This window comes from Tamandua tetradactyla, chromosome 6 (assembly GCF_023851605.1).
Source record: "Tamandua tetradactyla isolate mTamTet1 chromosome 6, mTamTet1.pri, whole genome shotgun sequence".
Lineage (NCBI taxonomy): Eukaryota > Metazoa > Chordata > Mammalia > Pilosa > Myrmecophagidae > Tamandua > Tamandua tetradactyla.
Window position 1 is genome coordinate 78,992,082 of NC_135332.1, and position 9,714 is coordinate 79,001,795.

Genomic DNA, 9,714 nt, shown 5'->3' on the forward strand with positions numbered 1-9,714 from the left:
TATTCATCTCAGTCTTTGATTTTTGCAACAGTTCCTATTACACACACTTCTGTAGTTTTTATATGTTTTCCAAAATGAAGACATCATATTTCATAAAAAGATTGATGCTTCATGCACATGAGCATGAACAAGAGAAATATTTCAGAATGAAAGAAAATTTTCAAGATGTTTCTCATCAATGACTGTTTCATTGCTATGATCATCAAAATATCCTTAATTAATCAGCAGTCACTATTATAATCACTTCAAAATGTCAGACAGATAATATAAAAGACTAAGATTGCACATCAACTGTCATCTACCAGAGAGTGTTTCCCCTGAAAATAATGTTAGGTAGTGGTCAATTCAATTTCATATAATCTTCAAGAACTTTCAAAACTCAAGGTATATCTTCACTCAGAACTGAATGCTCTTTGCTATTAAGTTCTTAGTCATTTGTGCGCTGTTCTATAGGCATTATCAGTGGTCCCATCACTACTTCTGGGGTTATGGAAACATCTAATAATAATGAGAATTTCATCCAAGTATGAAAAGCTAATTATCACTGTCAATTTGCTGTGGGTAAATTGGAGTGAAAACAGTCATTAACATGCTGTACTAAACGAGCAGCCTCCTTTATTACTGAAGAAATGCCAGAGGTTGGTATTACAGGTATTAATAAAAGAAGCTTATATTAAATCTCTCTATGGAGCTTAAAAGTAAGGTGTACTCTGCCATTGAAACACTAACTAGAACGTTAGTAAACTGAATTGCATCATTGCCTGTTATTTAATGTTTAGGAATAACATTCAAAGTATAATATAATGCACTTCTATGAGAAAAAATACATCTGTCACCTTTCCTAAGGGAAAAAGGTTTAAGCACCATTTAATTATATGTTGTTTGGAACAACTGATGTTGGGTTACTTCAAACTTTGGTTTGAAATTGAAGTTAATAAAAACTTACCAGTTTCATTCAATGTTACTTTTCTGTCAGCAAGGGGCATGAATAGTATGGGTTGAAATTTATAGTTGAAATGATTTAATACTGCTTCTCTTAGAGCTTGAGGCATGGAATTGATGTAATTTTCAAATGATCAAACCAGAAATAGGTGATGTGAAAACTATATAAGGATTCAAGGTTCAGTGCTTATTAAAACTGTGAGACAGGAGAAAGCTGCAGTTAATTATATTATGAAAACAGTGCATTGCTGTATCAATAGTCTTCTCTCAATAGCGATATCTGCATAGATTCCAGAATTTAGAAAGATACATGAAATTTTGCATGTTTTTTCAATTACTAGACCTGAAACTGATAGTTTCATTTAATCCTGTTCTAACAAATAGTAGTAATATGTATTATATTTTAAATCAAGAATTAAATTTGAATAATTTATAAGAGGAAACATGGTTCTAAGTGGTAAAATTGAAGAAACAAACAACTTTGTAATTATCTTTTAAAGGGAAGGATCCAGCTTTAGCATTGTAGACTGATTTTAATTTAGAAGTCTGAGTTCTCTTTAATGCTGTAATAAAATGTCAAGATTATTTTAAAATAGAAAAATTACATGAATATCAAATAAGTGAATTTATTTTTGTATCTATATATCTATGGAAATTTGCTGTGTATATTTTAATCTATAGGAAGGTCTAGAAGAGAATATCCTCTCAGCTGACCAAAGGGTTTAAACAATAATAATTCATTCTCTGTTGGTATGTTCTGATTATGTTATAACTGAATATTCCTTTTTAATTTTTTATTTTCACTAGAAATTGTGGAAAGAGTAAATAATACATGAGATAGGAAGTTGTATATATAACAGTCTGCCAAGAAAGTTATCCAATTTGACACATTGTGACTATAAGTGTCACCAACACACACACACACACACACACACAATCACACACTGTTACTGCATTGCTAGACACATTGCCTGAAAGCATCTGCATTTATGAATTATGTGTGTGTTTTCTAGTCCACTGAAGAATCATACAAGAAACTAGTAAGAACACAGCAACACCAATTACAAATCAGGACAATCTAGTGCAAAATTAAACTATACAAAATTAACACTGTCTCTTGAAGAGTGAAATTCAGCTGATTAGATGTCTAATGATGTTTAGTAAAATAATTCACTACTATAGCAATGCAGCTATTTGTAAAAACTCTCTACTTGATATTTTGAGAACATTCACAGTTTTTACAGCTGATCAAGTGGTATCAAAGTTAGTAATACTTAGAACTTGAGAACTTTGCCATCTGAAGTTGTAGATGTTTCCTTGTTGCCTTAATTTTAAATTGCTTTATGAAACATTATGCAGAGGCTTTACAATGATTATATGAATACTTTATTCAAATATGCCTATGGTTAAGCTAACTAAGATACCCATTTTTGGTGGTTCTAATAAAAAAAGTAAAATTTCCCAGTGAATTTGTTATAATATTTGGGGCATTTTTATCTACTGACTATTTTGGAGGAAAGTAGATATGGACTAAAAGGTTTCTCCTTTACTGATACCTAACAATTGTTTTAAAATCAGCATAGGCACTGAAAAAAAGCCTCGCTATTACAATGTTGAGGGAGAAGCTTATAAACCATGCAGTTATTTTTCTGACTAAGCTATATACTAGATAGAGATTTGGGCACTCAACACCTCCTAACGTTAATGGTCTTTATCTGGAGGTTTTGATTTATTTATTTCTCTATAAGATAATTAAAATAGAACATGAAAATACAGTCCTTACATCAACAGGCACTATATGGTATGAACTCCAAAAAACAGATAAATAAATGGAAAATAACATCACTTAGAAGTAGGTATTAACAAACTGATCCATAATAATGGTATCAAAATCTGAAAGGAAAGGATACATAATTTGATAGTGTATGGGTTATTTGTTTAATCATTTTTGTAAAAAGGAGGTAATCATATAAAATCACATCACTTAATGCATCTCAATAAATTCCAAAAATGGGAATATATAAGTAGTAGTATATAAGTAAGTGTTTTCCTGATTATAAAAAGGAAAGAATTTTCAGAGTATAAAATTTGAAATTAAATTCTAGAAATAATCTCATAAAAATTTGCAGGTTTTATACCTTAAAATTCATAAAGTGGATCAAGGAAAAATTAAATGGATATATACATGGATAATATTGAATTATACATATATATATAAAGAAAGTACCCAAATATCTTTACTATATCACTCAAAACAAAAAATGTAAATGCACCAAGAACAAAGATAGAAATAATTCACAAAATGTATTGGAGACATACCAGAGACCTGGGTGGGTCATGTGTGGTTAGAAACACTTGCAGAAAGAAAACTATAAATGTTTCTGTTACTTCTTCAATTCATTTACTTTTTGTCTGCCACATTCAGATTCCTTGAACTGACAGAACTTTATGAAAATACATAGTCTCAGAAATAACATATGATTTTTAATTCTCATTAATTTTTCATTCCCTGGGGCTGTGTTCACTTATCATAATAAGATCATATAAAATACATGTGTGATCTATCACAATTGAACCCACAAGAATTCATTCCATTCATGAAATGAGAGCTGAACTTGTGGTGCAGTGCCTCATTTACAGCAATTCTTAAATTTCTTTCTGAAGTTTCTTCTTCACTCAGTTGATCTCAGTCATGATGGGCAATAAGTATTAATGGGCATTACTCATGGAAGAAATCTCCCAGTAAAATTTCTGTGATAAACACAAGGATTTCTGTGATCTGCTGGTCACCTATTTTTTTGTGAATAAACCACATTTTGACTAAATCAAAATAAATATCTGCTGCCAAAAAAGAAGGCCAAAATCAAAGATACTAAAATCAATGAACCAGAGAAACCACACCATATTTAAGGCCACTAAACAACAAGTGGGAATAAATTCTTGTCAGACTTATGGAAAATAAAGAGAAGAAAAGTCTGTAAAGGTTCCTTTACTGTCACTATTGGAACCATGCAAGGATGTGTGGGGACTGTGAATTGGAAATGCAAGATCTAAGATGGTAGAAGAGGAGCCACAATCATACTCAGAGTTTAGCCAGGACCCTGCTGGGCTTCTGAGACTCCTGCCTTTCTCTAAGCCTTGCTCTAGGAAACTGGGTGGGCACCTGCCTTGCTTTCAGCTGGCAGTTTGTTCCTGAATGGGTCAGTGTTCCTAGAACTCAATAAATGCACCAATAAGCTGTAGGCACCTCATGCTTGGAAAAGGGTAGAGGGTGGGTGCAATGAGGAGGGAGAGAGCCTGGGTAGGTGTGGCCTCTGCAGAGAGAGTAAAGGCAAGAGAGCTTGTTTTAAATCTTTATTAAGCAAATCAATTATTTTGTTCATAAGAAAATCTATGCAAATATCCAATATGTGAAAGATTGATGTGAAGTTACTCTGGGGGTAAAAGAGCTTATCAGGAGAGTACTGCCTGAGAGGAGTAGGTGGGCCTCAGGAGAAGCATTGGATCTTCTAGGACTTCACAGAACAAAGTTTCAAAACCACAGACTTAACCTATTATGGAAGGAAGAAAGTCAATAAAAATGAATACAGTAAGATACAATGTATATTTTACACTTTCCATGTTGGTTGTTGTGTTGTCTTTTCTTTTAAGTTTTCAAGAGCCTCCTGATATAGGGTGTGTTGTTTAGAAAACAAAAAATAAAATAGGAAAATCATTATGGCTGGGAATAATCCTTAAAATTACAAACCAGAATTCTTCTCATTTTACTTTCTCTTCTACCCACCTTCCAAGGGGAGAAAATGTCTTCTCTGAATAAGACCAACTAGGATTAAATTTGAAAATACTGAAATCCTTTAAAAAATCTTATTGTTCACAAAGCCTAATAAAACCTTTAAAAGAACTGGCCATAAATATGGAAAAAAGAAAAAAGAGAGCAAGACTATACTATGATTTACAGTTTAAAAGTTTCTGAATATGAAGCCTTCATCTATTAAAAATATCAATTATAAAAAGCCAGAGGAAAATAGGCCATATACACTTAACATGTGTGCTCATACTGGTGTTTATGGTGGCTGTGTTTACAATTCAAAATGGATGGAGGTGGCTGAAGGGTACAATGACTGAGGAATGGAAGGAGGAACTATATGTGTCAGGAGTTGTAACTGTTTTTTCTAAATTCTGACATACTGAGTTATGTGCATGTAACCTGGTTGTTCTCTGAAACTTTGGATATTTATGTGACACCTGAGACTCAGAGTTAGAGCTCTGAAGCTATGAATGTCAGCAGTCCCCCATACAGGAATAGTTTAAAAAGTTGAAAATGGGATCAGATTTCAACTAGAGATATGAAGGAAGTTGAGAAGAGATGGTTATTTGGTGCAGAAGTTTTATTTTGGGTAGAGCATTACATAATTTAACTTATATGGTCAATTTAGTTGAGCACCATAAGGACTTGGAATCTTGAATAGGGCATGAGATTTTGTTGGTTCACCCAGATTAGTGTGATGCTCTGATATATCCCAGAGTAATTTGGGCAGTGAATTAAGAAGTATTTGCAAAGAACCCTTGAGGGACAGGGAAGAATGGAGGAAATAGTCAACTTTCCCATTTGGAGAATTTCTGATATGCTTGCAAGCAGTGGTGACAACCAAAACAAAAAGCCAAGTCCACAATTTTGGGGTTTGCCCATATGAAACTTATTCATGCAAAGGATAGGCTAAGCCTACTTAACATTATGCCTGAGTAACCCCCACAGAACCTCTTTTGTTACTGAGATGTGGCCTCTCTCTAAGCTAACCCAGAGGGTGAACATACTGCCTTGCCCCTGATGTGGGACATGATTCCCAGGGGTGCAACTCTCCCTGGCAATGTGAGACAGAACTCATGCAATTCACCAGGACCTGGCATCATGAGATTGAGAAAGCCTTCTTGAACAAAAGGGGGAAGAGAGAAATGGAACAAAATAAAGTTTCAGTGGCTGAGAAATTTCAGAGTCAAGAGGTTATTCCGGAGGTTATTTGTATGCATTATATAGATATTCCTTTTTAGTCTGTGGTATATTGGAATGGCTGCAAGGTAGCACCTGAAATTGTTCAGCTATGTTCCAATAGCCTTGATTCTTGTAGATGATTGTATCAAGGTGTAAGTTTTACAATGTGGCTGTGTGGTTGTGAAAACCTTGTGTCTGATGCTCCTTTCATCCAGGGTATGGACAGATGAGTAAAAATTATGGATAAAAAGGAAATAAATAATGGGGGTGTAAGGAGTAAACTAAACTGGGTACATGGAAATACTAGTGGTCAATGACAGGGAGGAGTTAGGGGTATGGGATGTATGAGTCTTTTATTTTTTCTTTTTATTTCTTTTTCTGGAGTGATGCAAATGTTCTAAAAAATGATGGTGGTGATGAACACAGAACTATGTGATAGTATTGGGAGCCACTGATTGTACACAATGTATGGACTATATGTGTGTGAAAATTTGTCTATAAAAATATATTTGAAACTCTGTGCCCAAATTTCTGAAATTTCTTGCTCTAAAATTTAAAAATCTTTGTGATACAGAAAAATCAATAAAATAAGAGAAGTGTGTCAAGAAAATTGGTTTGGAGGGTAGAGAATTACATATAGTCATAGGTATTTTATTTTTAGAAAATATATAATAAAATAAGTGGACAGACTTCATCTTAGAATTTGGATTAAATAGTAGCGATTTAACAACACAAATAGTTAATTATTAATTTGTTTGAATTTTTATCAAGTCATTGACATATAAGCAAATAAAAATGTACTCACATCATCTGCAATACCAAGGATTCAAGATATCATATATTTGAGTATGACTTTTCCAAATGAATTATAACATCCCTGGATAACCTACAAGAGAAAATTTTTTTTAAAAACATCTTGATATTTCTTACAGCTGTTCCAAAGTTGTAATGTAAAAAGAAAAAAAATGCTTTAATGAAGCATGAAAAAACTCTATAACCAGAGAAAATGTAAAAATGGACCTTAAATTAATACAGAGTAGTATTCAAAACTTAAGAGGCGGTAACTAAAAGTAAAAAATATACACACCTGGTGTTATTGTCAAATTAATAGATTTAATAAGAAATTTATATAGTAATTGCTGATAAATTCCCTTTTCACTAAAAGTTTCTTACCTTTGAAAGCATGGCTCTGAAACATGGATAATAATTAATACAACTGAATTCTTTTGTTTTTATTTCTTTTTGTTTGTTTTTTATTTTTTGCTTTTACTTGTTCTTTTTATTTAGAAAAAACAAGAATAAAACTGAATTCTTTAATGACCTACACAATATCAACTTTCCCTTACTTCATAAAAAGGGCATTTGATTCACTAAAATTGCACCAAAATATGTTAGAAAACTTCTAACCCTCTGCATTACATAGATCGCTTCTTTAAAAGTAAAATATAAAATAATTCATATATTTTAAAGAAGGAAAAGTCATGCATGTGATATCACCATGTGTTAATTACCTTGTTCAATGATTTTGAGATATAGCCCTGCTATACCCAAAGTAGATTTGGTCAGTTAGTGATTTTTAAAAAGCTGAAAACAGAATCACTACATAAAAACTTCTACATCTAATTTTACATATTTGATTCACCTAAAGACTAAGAGCTATGATAACATCAGAGTTTTAGAGAGCCATCATTTAGGCATAAGGTTTAGCTTAGGCAAATAAATATTAACTCTTAAAATAAAATTACAAAAGATATTTTAACAGGGCAACAATATGCTACTTTGTCAAATCTTAAGTTCCTGTGGGTACAAACTCTCCCAAAGTGTATGAACTATTTAGATCCAAAACTACTTCAAATTTGTGAAAAATATAAGCAATCAGTTAAATACTTGAACCTAAATGATATATTTTCATGTTTCTGAACATCTGTCAACTCTAAGATGTGATACAATTCAGGGTTCAAAACAGCATCTATAAATAAAAAGTATGTGCAAATGTGTTTTTATACTTAAATATGCAGCAACATGCTATGTTCTGTAACTATTGACATCATTTACCTTTATACACCAAAATAAATGAAATATACATAAACATTCTAATTCATACTTAAGACAAACCTAGGTGGCAAGAGTATAGTATCAGTGGTATACTTGACACCCTACACATGCTCAGTAGAACTGATGAAACATTTCCTCGAAAATAAACTTATGGTATATTTTATTCACATGGCACATTTAAGCCAAGAGATTCCCTGCACACAGCTACTAAAAGCCACATATTTTCTCCTATGTAACAGCAATGCTTCCCCAAGCAGGCATATAAAATACAGACTGAGTAGACTGTCACATTTCCCAGTTCATAATAGAATTCACTGATTTCAAGGACTGTATTTATTAATCACAAATCACAAAAATCAGCTAATGTATCTTTTTGTTGAAAACAGGGTATCAGTACATGCTGTTAGCTTCTGTGACTAAATGTACTTGGGTTGTACAATCAAAAGAAGAGGGGGCCAGATTGAAAAGGGGAGAGATGCTCTATAAAACTTGCAATCCTAGTGCACCATAGCTGCATTTCTAGTGTAGCCAGAAGTGGGTACACTAGAGAATTAAAATAAAAACATCCGATACAAAATGCTTGTCACAGATTCCCTCTCTGTCTCTCAAAAATAAAACCTTTCAAAATGATGATTACTTTCTAAACGTTTTTAAAATTAAGAGATCAGGTCACGTTTTAAAAACAATACTCAACATTCCATTTTGATTCTCCAGGCCTCATTGGCGAGCGAGCGCAGGACACCATGACAACGGAATACATTCGTTCTTACTTTGCGCCGTCGGAAGAAAGACCTAATATCGCGAGAGTTCCATTGTTCTAGGCGCTTCGGTCAACGCCCAGATAATTTGAGAACGCCGAAAGAGGAGCGTCCGGCAGTTCGCAAGGCGGCCGCGATGGACTGAAGATGGGGACGGTGGTCGTAGCTCTGGTAAGTGAGGCCGCCGTTCGGGGAGGCCTCCCCTCAGCTAGCGGAGCGGGTCGCTGGCCTGCCTTTTGGGTGGAAAGGCCCCCAGGAGCACGGTGGCCGCCAGCTGGGTGTTGCGGGGGCTTGGGGGAGGTGGTGGAGGGGGCGGGGCGGGAGTTCGCTGGCAGTACCTCCTCGTGATGTCACATGAAAGTTATGAATTGTTACTTTAAGTCAATGAAAACCAACTTGTAAAGATGTTGCTGTTCTAATAATAATGTATTAAGAGTTCAGGAAAATGGTGTGTATTAAGAAAATTGGGAGCCTTCTCTCGCGTGTTCTGTGTGATTTTATGTAGTTTACAAATATTTCCCCCCAGTAAATAGACTGCTTTTTGCTTTCTTAACAAACTCCTTTGCACAGAAATATTCAATTTTAAGCAGAGCCCATTTAGCTTTCTCTTTGTTCATTGCTTGTGCTTTGGGTGTAAGGTCCAAGAAACCATCTCCTATCACAATATATTTAAGATTTTTCCCTACATTTTCTTTGAGAGTTTTATGGTCTCAACTGTAATGTTTAACAACTTTGACCCATTTGGAGTTAATTTTTGTGTAAGGTATGAGATAGGCATCCTTTTTCATCCTTTTGGGTGTGAATTTCCAATTCTCTTAGCACCATTTGTTAAACAGACTTTTCTTTCCCATTTGAGTGAACTTCACTGCCTAGTCAAAATTCAATTGGCCATTGTTTCAGTCTGGTAAAGCTTCTAGAATGCAATACAACAGAAATGGATTGGGTTTTACAATGGGATTTATAGCTCTC

General features: G+C 33.9%; 1 long non-coding RNA gene across 1 annotated transcript; it reads right to left on the minus strand.

Annotated features, from left to right (window-relative positions):
* Window positions 1–4,241: 4,241 nt before the first annotated feature.
* LOC143688452 (uncharacterized) lies at window positions 4,242–9,034 on the minus strand. Its single transcript, XR_013178066.1, has 3 exons — window positions 8,682–9,034; window positions 6,738–6,818; window positions 4,242–4,493 (listed from the first exon to the last, which is right to left on the minus strand). It is a non-coding gene; the product is annotated as an uncharacterized LOC143688452 (long non-coding RNA).
* Window positions 9,035–9,714: the final 680 nt, after the last annotated feature.